The sequence below is a fragment of the Amblyomma mixtum genome, chromosome 8 (genome assembly GCF_055824585.1).
Source record: "Amblyomma mixtum isolate Tamu chromosome 8, ASM5582458v1, whole genome shotgun sequence".
NCBI classification, from domain to species: domain Eukaryota; kingdom Metazoa; phylum Arthropoda; class Arachnida; order Ixodida; family Ixodidae; genus Amblyomma; species Amblyomma mixtum.
In genome coordinates this window covers 80,098,929-80,114,444 of record NC_143019.1, presented here as the reverse complement: position 1 = coordinate 80,114,444, position 15,516 = coordinate 80,098,929, and the positions used below count along the sequence as shown (strand labels likewise).

The following is a 15,516-nucleotide window of genomic DNA, read 5'->3' as shown; positions in this document are numbered from 1 at the left end:
CATTTCAGAGTGCTGATTGTGTCTCTCGTGTTTTGCTTGCCCACAACCTAACGGAATGTTTTTTTGTTCTTGTTTCTTTCAAAGTATAAGCAGTTACATTTTGGCAGACCTTTACTGATTTCATATCAAAGCGCGCATTTAGAATGTGTGAAGACACGTTCGTAATATTTTTTTAGTTCAAAGAAACAATGCAGAGAACTTTCACAAGTCGTATTTTATTTTCAGATCAAAAACACGATCAGTAGCAGTAGGAGGTAAGGAAACTGTTACAGCATTGAATCATAAAATGCAGTAAGTGAAGCCAACAGCAGTAAAGCTCTAAACAGAAAGCAAACACAAGAAAAGATGCAGAATATATATTAATACAACGCAAAAACTGGTTTCGAAATTAAAAAAAACTAACAAAAACAGTCACAAGCACACAGGGTAGTCAATTCTTCAAAGTCTTCAATTTTCTCTCTTTTTCTCTTGCTGCCTTTTCAACTATAAGTTGATCATTTTTTTCTTTTGCAAAGGTTATTTACAAGCGTGTTTGCTCCTGCACTTAGGACACAGTGCATTCCCAACTGTGGAGTGTGCCCATTCTCACACACATCAAAGTCAATGCCGCCGTTTATCACATCATGTGTGAGTGCCAAGAGAGCCTCTTTTTGATTTGGTAGTGCATGAAATTGTGTCTCATGCTGTTCGCTTCTCAGTTTATCGAGGACTATCTCAACAGTAAGAACAGCATTTACTATGGCAGGCTGTGAAAACTTGAGACCACCACGAGTCATGGCCTGGACTAATTCCCCACCTTCTACTTCAATGTCATCTTCTAGCATTAAATTTTCTTTGCAAGCCATCCATGACAGCTTTTTGAAAGCAGCGCGGGCCCAATAGCCAGCAACGTAAGTGGTTGCTGGAAGATTTGGCGCCTTCTTTACATAATCGTTGTCCGTTACCTCAATGTCAAACACTTCAAGTACTGCATCGTTTACTGCCACCGCATCTGTTGCAGCCTCAAACTCCGGCAACTCTAGAGTGTTCTGCAGACTAAGCTTTCGCTCCGACTCATAGACTTGTCTTATGAAAATGTGGTATTGCGCACCGGAGAGTTGGCGGTATTTGCCGAACCCCTTTTGCAAACAATCAGTCTGAAACTTTCCTAAAAGTACATACTTGAAGTTCATTTCATCTAGGCAATACCTAGTTACCATTACTAAGGTGTCTGTCGTGAGTCGGAGCGCACTGTGAGTCTCTCTTGTAAGTATGCCTGCGTCAAACTTGAGAGACTGCCACAGATATAGCCACTCCACTATACTTAACAGAAACTGGACATGTGACTTGACACTGATGTCATCGGTGATTGCAGCTCATCACGAAGTTGAGTGCCCTTGTTGCATGCCTTTAAATTCACGATGTTCCACCACTTTGTTATTGTTTCAAGGAACTGTGCAGTACCAGACACATGATCGAGATCAAGTCTGGGCCTACATGCTCACAGAGCTGCTGCCGTAGACGGGCTGAAAATCCTTAGCGCAAGCTTGACATTCTGTCGCTCCATATTAGATGGGTTCAGAGATTTAGATGAAAGCGTTGGTGCTGATTTAATCAGCTGCCCTGTTCTTTCGAGTGAAGTTCTCGAAGTGTTTTAAATGGATCTGTAAATATAGGTGGGTTTATGCTAGGTACTGTGGGGCTAGGAAAGAACATGCATGTTCCAGCATTTCGCTGATTAAACCAGTTATTCCTGACACATTTTATTAAGTGTACAGGATCAATCAGAAAAAAGTGAGGACGTTTAGAGTCTGCAGGGTGTGAATACACACTCTGAAGTTTGCGGGGGGCCCCAAAAAGTGATGTTGTCTTCCGGTTGATTGAGTTATTGTTAGTTATGACTGCGATTATACGCAACCCAACATGCTCTAGTTGAGTAATGATGTTATGCAGAATAGTGTGAAGCTGCTGTGCGTTGATGCGCTCTACTGGCAGTATGTGCACAACATGACGCGAAAGCAAGCTTTGTATCATAAAAACATGGGCTGTTTTTGCTTCATTAGGGCTATTCATAGCTGCACCAACAATTGCTCCTCCCTTATAATCAAAATAAGGCTGCAGGTGAATTTCGTCCATCATGAGTACAACAATTTTTTCATGCTCCTTCATTACTGCGACAAGCTTCTTAGCATAGAGAGAGAGAAAAGGACGGAAAGGCAGGGAGGTTAACCAGGCAATGCCCAGTTGGCTACCCTACACTTGGGGAGGGGAACAAAGGGGAAAAAAGGAAAAAGAGCAGCAATGAAATGAGTTTTCTAAGTGTCCAGCGACCACTATGTCACGGGGCTTACGTTGTAAGAGTTACATATACGACGCATTGTAGATTGATGGGGTAGTCTAAGGTTTCCGGAACTACGAAGGAACCTATAAGCATGCGGAGAAACTGTAAATAAAATACTAGAGAATACCAGCAACTCTGCAGAATACCGGGATGACCTGCTATGCTTGATAAGAAGAAGAGAAACTTGCTCTTTCAAAAAACTAACTGCCTTGAGTTGTTCAACATCTGCCAGTTCACAATTAGAGGCATCTTCAAGCAGGGAAAGTAACCACTTAAGCAAACCACCAATTTTTTCTTCGTGCTTAGACAACAATTTTCCTTGAAACGACTCTACAGCATCCAGCAGACCTGTCAAGCAACGGATATCGTGTACTTTGTGTGGTATAGTATCTACGCCATCGATCGTAGTCAGCTGCACATTTCGGTAATAGACTTTCACCGTGAGGTCCTCTAAAACCGTGACTGACGACAAAACACGAGGGACGTCATCAATAGCAAGACTGAGAAAAAGGACGCAGGCAGGTCGAGAAATAGGATTCCAAAAATCAGAAAGCATGATTTGAGGAAGGCACTCCAGTAGAACTTGGAAAGTTTCAATCTTGTTTTTTGCTTCTTCCTCCTCGTGTGTCTGCAGTGACATGGCGATTTCATCTCGTAAAGAAGCGCCTTCAAGAAGAATCCTCTTTTCAGCGGGTGCTTCTCGGGACGTAGTGGCGGGCGCGGAAAGGTACGCGGGACAGTTCGGGAATACACTGGGATTGGCGTCGGAGCTGAGACGAGCGATCTTCAGTTTTTACTCAACGACTCTGCCCGTTTTTGAGTCCACATACTTAGAAGAAGTCCGAATGTCTGACTCCTTAATGTGCCGCTCGCAGACCTGCAAAGCCCAGCGCAGATAAGGCCAGCATATTTAAGATGATTAATTCCATGGGCGCAACAGCAATTAGCACAGTGAAATATTTCAAGTTTAGAATATTTCCAACTCGCCTAGCCACTAGGCCATGTTGTAGCGCATTATTTACACACAGCTACGTCGCGGAGTAAATTAAATATCATGCTTTTTTGGCTTACCACTGAGCGCTTTCCGGGATCGAAATCAGCACGTGGAATGGCGTTCAACCATCGCCTCCTTCTGTCAGCATCAGCTGGGAAAGTGAAGACGCGCACAGGCTTTTCTTCATCGTAATTCTCTCGGCAGCCGGGAACACAACAGTGTCCTGGCATTTTAACAAATGGCCCAGGAACTGTCACACGCGCACATCCCTTTCACAGACGTTTCCCAGGATTGCACTTCGAGTATTCACAGCTGGCAAGGAAGCTTCAGCAAATGAAAAAGAAAAAAAGAAAAGCGGAGGAACAGCATGTAACACACGTGCAGCACATGAAACACGACGGTAATGATGTTTACAGCAATCGCGGTGTCTCCTTTCAAATGATTGCTTTCAAGAATTTACAAGAAAAACTGCATAAAGTAAGCTTTTAAAAGGTTGGACAGTTTCTAAAAATGCGAACGAAGATTTTTACATTGCATGAAATATTTTTCATATCGTCGAACTCGGTCAAATTCATTATCTTCAATTTTTTATATGCAAATACGCCTCGGAGAACTCCGCACTTGAGCGGTTTGAAACAGCGCGGGAGGAGAACGGCGGCTGCGGCCGCCAGGAGGTGCTGCCGCAGCGGTCGGCGGTAGAGTGGTGGCTGCTCCCGCCGTCGTAGTGCGGTGACGTCACGGGTCGGAGGAGGAATCGTGGAGAGGCCTTAAAAAGTCTAGGTATTGTTGACTGTGCTGGCCCTCCGACGTCGGAAGACGATTCGGTGGAACGGTGCCCCCGGATAAACTGCATCCCCGCACTCCTTAGTTCACCGCGTCCCCTTCTTTTGGCGGCTTCGATGACAACTGAAGCTCCCTACGTGTTCGTTGACGTCGCCCTGGTTGACCGGCACGTAGCGGCCTTGGTCGACACCAGAGCGGCTGTCAATGTACTGGACAAATCGTTTATTGTTAGCGCACCCCACCTGCTTTTTCCAGCCGCTAAAACCCGGCTCTTAGCTTTTAACGGCGCCCCGGTGGACCAAATCGGACCTGACCTGACCATCGTCAACCTGACAGCACTCGGAAAGACAATCTCCACCGAGTTTGTTGTCGCGGACAGCCCTATTTGGCCAGTTTTCCTCAGGTGCGAGTGGTGCCAGCAAGCTGGAGTCGTCCTTAATTTTACCACCACAGAACCACGGGCGAGCCGAACTCTGTGTGGGTCGGGTTTGCTTAGCCGGACTTCCAGTCTCGGTGTCACCGTGTGGCAGTCCCTGGTGTCGGCGACCAAGCGTGCTTCAGGATCTGTGCGTTACCTCGCAACGAAGTGGCCACGTGGAGTCAAGCCAGTCGACGTCAGTACTGTGACTGTGGCGGCCGCCGTGACTCTGCCACCGGGTGCGGCAACTTGGGTGTATGCCAAGTTTGACAGTCCGATTACAGCGGACGTGCTTTTCGAACCCATCCGGTGTTCAGCTCCCGCCCGATAGAGGACCTCCCCTTGAAGCCTTCTGTCTGTGCTCAAAGGAGAGGCTCACGTATTTATTCTTAACATCAGCCGCCCACCTCTCGTGCTGATTTGCGGGACGCAATTGAGTACAGCGTCAGTCCTGAACTCCGGATCACTGGTTGCGTCTTTGCAACCTGAAGAACCATCTCACCACACTCCAGCGCAGGCGGTCCTATCATGGCAAGCATTTAACTTTGGGCCCACCCTGACCTGCGCGGCGCTCGCATCTCTGAAGGCCTTGCTGCTCGGGCATCGTAGTTGCCTTGCTCTAAGCGCCGGTGGACTCGGGTGCACTTCCTGGGCCCTACACCGGATCAACACCGGAAACCGTGGGCCCATTCATCACCAACCTCGCCGTGTCGCGCGAGCCGAACGGAGAGTAATCCAGCAGCACGTATGCGACATGCTTGACAAGGGATTCATTGCCCCTTCTTGTAGCCCTTGGTCCTCCCCTGTCGTCCTTGTGCGCAAGAAGGAACACTCCGCTTCTGCGTTTATTACCGCAACTTAAATGCTATTGGTCGTCTTGGCATGTACCCGCTGCCCTGCCTCGACGGTGCACTTGACCGCCTGAAGGAGGCCCGTTATTTTTCCACCCTAGATCTGCTCTCGGGCTACTGGCAGCTGCCTGTTCACCCCGATGATGCGGAAAAGACGGCTTTCGTGCCTTCCGACGGCCTCTACCAATTCAATCGTATGCCCTTCGGTCTCTCAAATGCTCCAGCCACCTTTCAGCGCCTCATGGACCACGTCTAAGGCCATATGAAATGGACTATGGCGCTGGTCTACCTGGACGACGTCATTGTCTATGCGGCCACGTTTGAAGAACACCAAAGGTGACTCAAACTCGTCCTCGAAGCCCTTACCTCCGCTGGGTTTCGCTTAAAACCGAAGAAATGTTTCTTCGGTTTCGCAGAGGTCCCGTACTTGGGTCACGTTGTGAGCCGGCATGGCATCCTTCCCGACCCGGAGAAGCTAGAAGCGCTTACGGCTTACGAAGCTCCCACCACCGCCAAAGAGCTCAAAAGTTTTCTTGGATTTGCTTCGTATTTCCGTCGTTTGATACCCCACTTCGCCAAGCGAAGCGCTCCGTTGACCGCCCTGCTGAAGAAGAATGCAGCGTGGAGATGGACACCGGCCCAACAGTTGCGTTCTTTGACGTCAAGCACGCCCTCCTCGAGCCTCCTACATTGGCCCATTACAACGAATCGGCCCCCAACGTCCTCCACCCAAGTGCTAGCCGAGATGGGCTCGGCGCTGTCCTCCTGCAGGAGGACGAGTCTTGTGACAACAAAGTCCTCACTTATGCCAGCCGCCAGCTTTCCGACGTTGAGCACCGCCGCCACTCTTCAGAATTCGAGTACCTCGCCGTTGTCTGTGCCGTCGAGAAGTTCCGTCACTACTTGTACGGCCGTCACTTTGCCATCGTCACAGACAATAGCGCTCTCACTTGGCTGCAGTCTTCCAAACACTTAAATGCCAAGATTGCACGCTGCTCCTTGCAACTTCAAGAGTGCGATTTCACCATAGTGCATCTGCGCGTTTTTGCACATCAAGATGCCGATTTTCTTTCTCGCCACCCTTGTTCCATGACGGCTTTGACGGACCTCAGGACTGCGCAAACGCAAGATCCCGACGTTGCTGCCATAATCCACTCCCTTCGCACCGCCGTCGGCGCCGGCCTCCGCAAAACTGCGCCGGGTCTATCGAATGAAGGATAACCTCTTGTGTCATGTGAAGCGGTTCCGTGGTCGACCACCCGTGTGGTTGCCAGTGGTGGCGGCAACGCTGCGGTCGCAAATCTTGCGCGGCCTACACGACGCTCCCACGGCTGGTCCCCTTGGTCGCGGCAAAACCTACGCACGAGTGTCGGAGCGCTTTTGGTGGCCGAATATGTGCAGAGACGTCAAGAAACATGTGGCGTCCTGCCAGACGTGCCAATTCAGGAAGTAGTCCACAACCAAGCCACCCCCGCAGGAATTTTCGCTGCCGAGTTCGCCTTTCGAACTAGTTGGACTGGATCATTTTGGCCCGTTCCCGAAGACACGCGCCGGCAACCGGTATATTCTGGTTGCGATCGACTACTTTTCCAAGTGGGTCGAAGCACTGCCCGTTCCAGACACGTCGTCCGCTCATGCCACGTCGTCCGCTCATGACACGTCGTCCGCTTGGCAGCAGCGCGGGCAGCGGAAGCATTTCGTTCTGACACGTGCGCTTGCTATCGCTACAGATCGTTCCCGGCCGGAATCACGGACAGCGTCCTGACCGCTTCTATCAACTGACTGCTCCGGATCACCTGGCAAGAGACGTCACCAAAAGCGCCGCCACCAGGGGTCAACGGACTATAAAGGGAGCAGCACTGCGGTCCAGCGGTCACTTGGCAGCAGCGCGGGCAGCGGAAGCATTTCGTTCTGACACGTGCGATTGCTATCGCTACAGGTTAGACACACTTTTGCATTGCGTTCAAGCCACGTAAATTGCGCTGCCCTGGTTGCTGCCCTTGTGTTTACTGATTTGCCTGTTTCCCAACATGTCGGAATTTGCTCGGTTCCGTGATGAACTGCGAAAAGAAATGAATGAATTCAAAGGAAAACTTGAGCGTGAGATGAGAAAGGAAATAAGAGAATTTAAAACTAGTTTGGAGTTTTTCAATAATGATCTTGAAGAGCTAAAGAAAGAAAAAACCCAACTTCTAAATGACAACAAAGCTCTCAAGGAGGCTAATGAGGCACTGCTCAAAGAATGCGAAATGCTAAAAAAGAAAACCTCGGAACATGAACAACGCATGACTGCTTCAGAGCAGTACTCTAGAAAATGCAATCTGGAGATAAAAGGCATAACAAAGGAAACAGATGAAGATCTTTCCAAGACTTTGCATCAAATCGGTGTGCTGATAAACGAACCGATAACCGAATCAGACATTGAAGTGTGCCATCGCATCCCGGGAAAAGATGCAAATACAACGCCTAACATCATTGTGCAGTTTAAGAACCGTTCCAAGCGAGACACAGTGCTACAAAAAGCAAAGAAAACGAGAATTACAATGGAGGATTTCGGATACTCAACCAAAACGCCAATATACATAAATGAGCATCTCTGCACTGCTCTCAAAGCCCTGTTGAGTAAGGCTGTAGCACAGAAAAAGGCCGCAGGCTGGAGTTTTGTTTGGACAGTTGGCGGAAAAATCCTGGCAAAGAAAGACGAATCGGCATCTACAGTGCGCATTCGAGATGAACAGGATCTGGCAAAAATTGCATAAGTAAGCACATTAGGTGCTTCTTCGTTTTTTTTAGCATGGAAGTTTTACCCCGTGACGTAAACGCCGTAAAACGCTCTTACACCGACGTATATCTAACCTGCTTTCATCTAAACATTCGGTCTGCAAGACATAAAGAAGATGAACTATCCGTTTTTCTCGATGAATTCAGTTTTGAGTTCGATGCCATATTTTTGACTGAAACTTGGTACACACGCACCACTGAAGTTTACAAACGAGATTGCTACCAAACTTTCTTCCTAAATCGGACATCTAAGCATGGGGGTGGCGTGGCGATACTGATGAACATGCTCTTAACTGTGATATTATACCTGAATTTTCTTTCATAAGTGATGATGTAGAATGTTTAACAGTTGTGTCGCAAAGGAATGTGTTTTCAGTTATGTATAGACCACCGGATTCTTCTGTTGATGTTTTTAGCGGTCATTTAGATCACTTGCTGAATTATGTCAATCAAAAAAACCTTAACCTCATTCTCAGTGGAGATCTTAATATCGACTTGCTGAAGCCATCTCCAGCTCAAATGACGCTTGTATCAACGATAGAGTCCGGTGGCCATCGTATTTTAACCCAAACTGCAACCCGCGTCACAATGCAAACTGCTACCCTTCTTGATATTTTTGTAACCAACATTAATAGTAATTGTGTTTCCTCCGGAGTTGTATGCTGTGATATTAGTGACCATTACCCGATTTATATACTTGTACGAGGCATCAAAAAGCAAACAACTGACTTACCCGCCGTGAGACCAACACAGTGCATCACACCCCTGACCCTTGAAGCGTTTCGTTCAAGTATCATAAACGAAATTTGGAATGGTGTATTTTCTTCTGATACAGCCGATGATGCATATGAGCTATTCATTTCTCGTTTTAAGTCATTATACCATGAACATTTTAAAGAAAAGGTGATTAAGAAATCAAGAAGAAATCGTAAACCTTGGATCAACCACGAATCTCTAAAGATGATTAAAAAGAAATCCAAGTTGTTCAAGAAATTTCTGAAAACAAAGTCGCCGGCTGATCTACAGAGATTCAAAGAGTATCGAAATAAATTAACGGCTCACTTAAGAAATGAAGAAAGAAAATATCTGCATAATGAGTTTATGAGTGAAAATTGCGAAGGAAGCACTCAAATCTGGATGAAAATCAACAAACTACTTGATCGCAAATCAAGTTCTTCAGATGTTACCAGTCTTACTCTCGAAGGTGATAACGTAGAAGGAATCGAGCTTGCAGAAAAGTTCAATAATTTTTTTAAGGATGCTGTTTCACGAAACAGCCCCCCGAAAGCTGTACACCCCAATGTAAAAGCCAATGATCACAGTGTCTTTTTAGATCCTACCAATGAAAATGAAATTTGCAGTATTTTGCCTCCTTAAATAATAGCAGAGCTTGTGATATAGATAACATTCAAATTGCGCCGATAAAATACGTAATTGACTGCATAGCTTCTATTCTCACCCATATTTACAACCTCGCCCTATCTACTGGTCTGTTTCCGAAGTTAATGCAAGTGTCAAAAGTTATCGTTGTCTACAAAAAAGGAGATAAAAGTGATATGTCTAATTATCGACCAATCTCAATATTACCGGTCTTTTCAAAAGGATTAGAGAGAATAATCTACAAACGAATAATAAATTTTTGCTTAAAGTTCAATCTTCTTTCCCCTTCCCAGCATGGCTTTATCCATGGGAAATCAACCGAAACAGCGTTATTAACGCAAAAAGATATCATACTGGATGCAATTGAAAATCGAGAAATCTGCATCGGAGTTTTCATAGATTTTTCAAAGGCTTTCGACCGCCTCAATCATGTTGTTTTACTGCAGAAACTGGAATTATATGGCGTACGCGGAACACCCTTAAGCCTTATAAAGTCCTACCTTCAACATCGTCATCAGAAAGTCCAAATAGGGTCTCATCTGTCATCATCGCAAGCAGTTTGTACCGGTGTACCGCAAGGCAGCATTTTAGGGCCTCTCCTGTTCATATTATATATAAATGATATAGTTACAATACATGATAAGCCAAAATATGTCATTTACGCAGATGACACAAGTTTATTTTTTCAAGGCACCTCAATACAGCTTCTCATTCCAATTATAAATGACGCAATGAATAGATTAAAAACCTGGAGTGAAAATAATGTACTACTTTTAAATACTGAAAAAACTAAAGCCGTACTTTTTCATGCTAGGCAATCAGCAATTATTCAGAACTTCGACATAAAGCTTGGGAGCACCAACATAGAATTCAAAGACACGATTAAAACACTAGGAATACTTTTCCACAACCACATGAGCTGGAACGCTCAAGTAGATTCTGTCATCGCTCATCTGTCACGGTGTGTTGGTATTCTCGCTAAATTCCGAAACTTCCTTCCTGTTGCAATCAAGCTAAAGATATATAACGCCATTTTTTTGTCACACTTAAACTACTGTTTTTTGGTGTGGGGAACTACAACAGAAACAAATATGCATAAAATTTACATGCTGCAAAAGAAAGCTGTCCGTTACATTGCCAATGTTGACTACCATGCCCCTACTGATCACTTATTTTCACACTACCAGATTATACCAGTCCATACCTTGTACCGATATTACTTAGCAACCAGATACAAGAAATCCCTAGAATATAATAATCGAGCCTTTCTAGACTTGACCTGCCTCACTCAAACTGTACCGGCTTATACCCTGCGCAATACAGAAAAATGGTTTATTCCTTTTTGTCGCACCAACTACGGCAATCAGATGCTACGTTACAATAGGCCACACTTATTAAACAAATTACAGTCCATGAATATCGATATTTCGAAAAGCAGCTTGCGCGAAATTAAAGCTGCCTTTAAATAAGCTACAAAACGTTGTTAAGTATATTCTTTTTTTTTATGATGTATAAAATGTGTCGTATGTATAACTGTGTCTGTGTAAAAAGTTTTTGTCTCTAGCGTTTGACCATCTTCCGATGTTTCTTGCTGTATGCCATGTAAAGGGGGGTCCGGGGGTCCCTCAAGTGATCTGCGATCACTTTTTACCCGGACCTACCCACATCTATGATGTAAAATAAACAAACTTCAAAAAACTTCAAACTTCAAACTTTGCGGAACAACGTCTTGTTCTTCGGCACGGTGTGCCCCGCAGTTGGGCCTTCCCCATCCTACTGCGTCACCGACTGACTGCGCCCAACGACTTCGTTACGCCCGCCTCGACGCTCAGCGCAACCTTCTCAAGGCTCATGCGCTTGCGCAAGTGGCCAATGCGGCAGCACCACCACTTCCCTCCTTCCAGTTCGGTGACTTGATCCTCGTTCGCCGCGCCATTAGCGCGACTGGCCGTGTCGCGAAGCTCTTGTCCCGATACCACAACCCTTACCGTGTCGTTGCACGGCTCGGCCCCGTGACGTACCCCTAGAAGACCTCCCCGAGCTTCGACCACGCGGTGTGCACCACATTTTTCCCGAACATGTCTCAAACATGAAACGCTCTGTCTACAGCACCCGCCATGTTCCCGACTTGGCTGCCACGTCCTCACCAGTGCCGCCGCCGCCTGCTAGCACCAGGCCTCCCTCCTGGAATGCCACCCCATAATTGGAACGCTGTGCCATGGACGCAATCACAAGTTTCGAGGTGTGTCCGTCCCGACTGCGCACATCGAAGCAACCCCGTCGCCTACAGGAACACTAGACGAGGGCAAGCGCGGCGATGCACTTCCACAAGCAAACACGAAGCCGCAAACGCAAATACTAACGCCGTCGCCCGACTATGCCGCCTGAACTGAACGTCCGGCTAAGCTTGAGATGAGCAGCTTACTGGAACCACTTTCCGAAGGCGGGCAAAAGCCCTCGCTGTTGCGGCACGGTGAGGAATCGCCAACAAGCAGCTCCGAGATTTACCGGGACAGTTTGGGGTCAGACGACATTATGTCATCACAACGTGATGATGCCTCCTGCAAAACAAGCTGCGCCGGTGAGAAGAACCTCAACCCGGGCTCATCGGGACGAGTTCGAGGCCTTTCTCAAGGAATGCACTCCCATCAAGGAAGCGCCGCAAAATGTCCAAGATATGCAGGGTGTTTCTCGTAACAGTGCCACCGTTCCCTTCCCTATCGGATGCCGTCGCAGGAGACACCGGCGCGGAATCCCCTAGCCCATACGCTTCGTCGCAGGATTCCTCGTCCCTATCCAGCGGCGAAACCGTTTCTGTCATTGCGGAACCTCGCTCACCCCTGACAGAGGACCTGCAGGTGCTCGACAATATGTCGATCGCCAGTGATGTGATCCCATCCCTTTCGCCGTGGACACGACCACGCTCAAGGAGCACCTAGCCAACCTGATGGCAGCCTGCAAAGCGAAACACGCGCTAGAGGCCACCAGCGGTGTTAAATCTGCGTTCTACCTTCCCCCTCCCCCCCCCCCCCCGGTGAAAAGATGTTACGACATAGATGTTACTGCATACGACCTACCCTGACCAAGAGCGCGCTGCGCTGAAGAAGCGCGGGGCGAGCGCGAAGGGAGAGCGCGCGGCGCTAGCGCGAGACAGAGAGAACGAAAGAATCGCCGCGGCCGATTGTGTCTGGGTCTCCTGCGTTCTTGTATGCCTTTCTCTGAGTGGGCCCGCCGTCCCGTAACAATATCGACAGGCTTTTTTAAAGCTGAAGTGCGCAAAGCGGTGGCTAAAGACTCCGCCAAATTATAGCAAGTATAAATCTCCAGGCATAGGGGCGCTACAGGAGCCTATACATATCCCCTTATTTTAAGAAATTTGTGTCCGCACCACTGAATATAAAAATACCGTTCGTAAAAACCGAGAAACCGTAAAATACTAAACCAAGACGCAGCCAACGCTTTCTGGAAGGATACGACTACAAACTTATCAATGCAGTGCTGAACGCAGGAAACAATCTAGCTTGCGATATTGCAGAAAACATCACCTATGTGTACAGAAAAACTCGTAACCTCTTGAGCGATGAGGACTTCATGTGATCCAAGAGCGCGCAACAGTTCTTCACAAAGAAGCGGCTACATATTTGTACCAGAATAAGATTTCCTCGAAGAAAGACTGGTATGAGATGCATGAGGAAGACCTCACCTCTTGGGACAAATGTGAACAAAAGTTCGAGGACTTATATGGCAAGCCAAATGAACGCAAGCTGGGCGCTAAAAAGACATTGCTTCTCGAGCTCAGTCATCTCCGGAGTCATATCTCTCCTACCTACAGGACGTCCTCGCTCTGTGCCGTAAAGTAGACAGCGCCATGTCAGAGACCGACAAGATGGGCCACATCCTGAAGGGCATCGCTGATGACGCTATCAACAGCCTCCTGTGCAAAGATTGTGCAACGGTCGGCTCCGTCCTCCAGGTCTGCTGGCAGTACGAGCAAGCAAAACACCGCCGTATCGCTTCTTCTTTCGACCGCCTTGCGAGCACGGCGGCGACCCTACCCTAGTAGCACAGTATGTTACTGCAACGTTGCAACAACATTGCCAATGTTGTACTATGTTGCGCTAACATTCTTCAACATTAGATAATGTTGCTGCAATGTTACCAAGAAACATGCTGATAACGTTGCCCTAAAGTGGTCTTTTCACATTGCAGCAATATTGTCAAATGATGAATAAATGTTGAACCACATACGATGGCATTGATATAACATTCATGCTATAGGTTAATTGTCTGCCCTCTCGGGCTATTTCTGAAGCCCAAATAGAAAAGCCGGTACCAGATCACTTCTACTCAACGTGACAGTATTAATTAATTTATTTATTAATTTTTACTTCGAGGGCAAGTTTGCATGTGGTGTGTATGCATATGGTGAGCAGTCCAAGTGTACTTGCACGCTCTGACACTAATGTAGAAAGATGTATTTCTATCTAAAATATTTTTAATGAGCTAGAAGTACTTTGTTTTTCAATTAAACATGCAGACAAAATTAAAACTGCCGAAGAAATTTAGTTCTGGTTTCACTGACGCTCCGCAGTCTAATGGCCATGGAGATCACTATCACAAATCCAAATCCAAACCGCGGCCGCGCCGAGAGCCAATCCTGCGATGCGCGCTCACCGGAGAACCTGCGTTGAGTGTCAGCGGCAGTCGTGGCAAGATATTCACGTTTTTTGTTCTTCTAGTACAGTTTTTCTTGCGGTCGCCGTGCCCGCGCTGCTGTGTTTCGTTGTGGTTTCACTGGAATTCAGCTGAAACAACAAAGGCTTGCCCAGAGGATGACCTCAATGGTGAGTGATTTCTAGACTTCCATTGTTGTGCTGTGACTTGTGTTGGTTCTTCGTGATAGTTTGATAAAGTGTTACATTCGTTGTATCATGAAGAGAATGAAGTGTTCGCTAACCCAAGTGTCCATTCAGCAACGACGCCGAAGAACAGCAGAGGCTGTTCACGACGAACTAGAAAACTGTTTTGCTGTTGTTAGGCTTGATAATGGTCATGGCAGCAGATTGTACGCAACATGAGCAGAACAGTATCAAGATGCCTTTTGATCGCATAATATTATTTTATCCCCTTTGTCAGCGCCAGGCGAGGACGCAGTTGAAAGCCGCAGTTCTCACTTGTCGGATTTTAGCACCGCTAGCAGCATCTCTGACATAGAAAGGGCAACATAGGAGTTGTCGCGGATTTCTGACAATAAGGAGTTGGTGGTTTATGAAGATAGGATGACATTTGAGTCTGGTGCCGCTACTCAATGTCTAGAGCACGACTTGCGCGTGTGGGTAATTAATAGCCTGCTTCTCACCTGCATTCCCTGCTTAAAGTGCTGAAGCCATACCACCCAGAGTTACCCACGGATGCTAGAAAATTACTAAAGACGCAGAGGCATACTGATCCAGCAGTGATGACCGATGGTCATTACCACTACTTTGGAATGTTTCGTTCTCTGGAAGAACATGTGCATGTTCCTTAACGTCTGCACTTTGTGCGAGGGCATTACACCAGTTCTCATGCATTCTACTGGAAGATAGCATAAATCCAGCGGCATATTAAGCAAGGAACCAGAATTTATTCTTTCACTCGAAACTGACGCTGCTGCATTATACTAGTCTTTGCCCTCTCATTCCCAATCAGATGTATACCCTTATAACCAACATCATTGGGACTGTGCAGCGATTTGCGCCAAGGGTAAGAAAAGTGAAATATTCATTGGTATTCAATCATCCTTCATCATCGTCAGCCAGACTATACCCACTGCAGGGCGACAGCCTCTCCCATATTCCCCAAATTAGTTCTTTCATGTGCTAGCTGCCTCCACTTGACCCCTGCACCCATCATCAGTTTGTGATCTAGCTTATGTAGCCTAGGAAGAATCGGCCGTTAGCAACTTTGCCTTTCAAATTGTGCACAGCAGTGAGACTGAAAAAGACTATAG

At 46.9% G+C, this 15,516-nt stretch overlaps 1 pseudogene; it reads right to left on the bottom strand.

Annotated features, from left to right (window-relative positions):
- Nucleotides 1-336: 336 nt before the first annotated feature.
- Nucleotides 337-3,544, bottom strand: LOC149333166 (uncharacterized; annotated as a pseudogene).
- Between the last annotated feature and the right edge of the window lie 11,972 nt (nt 3,545-15,516).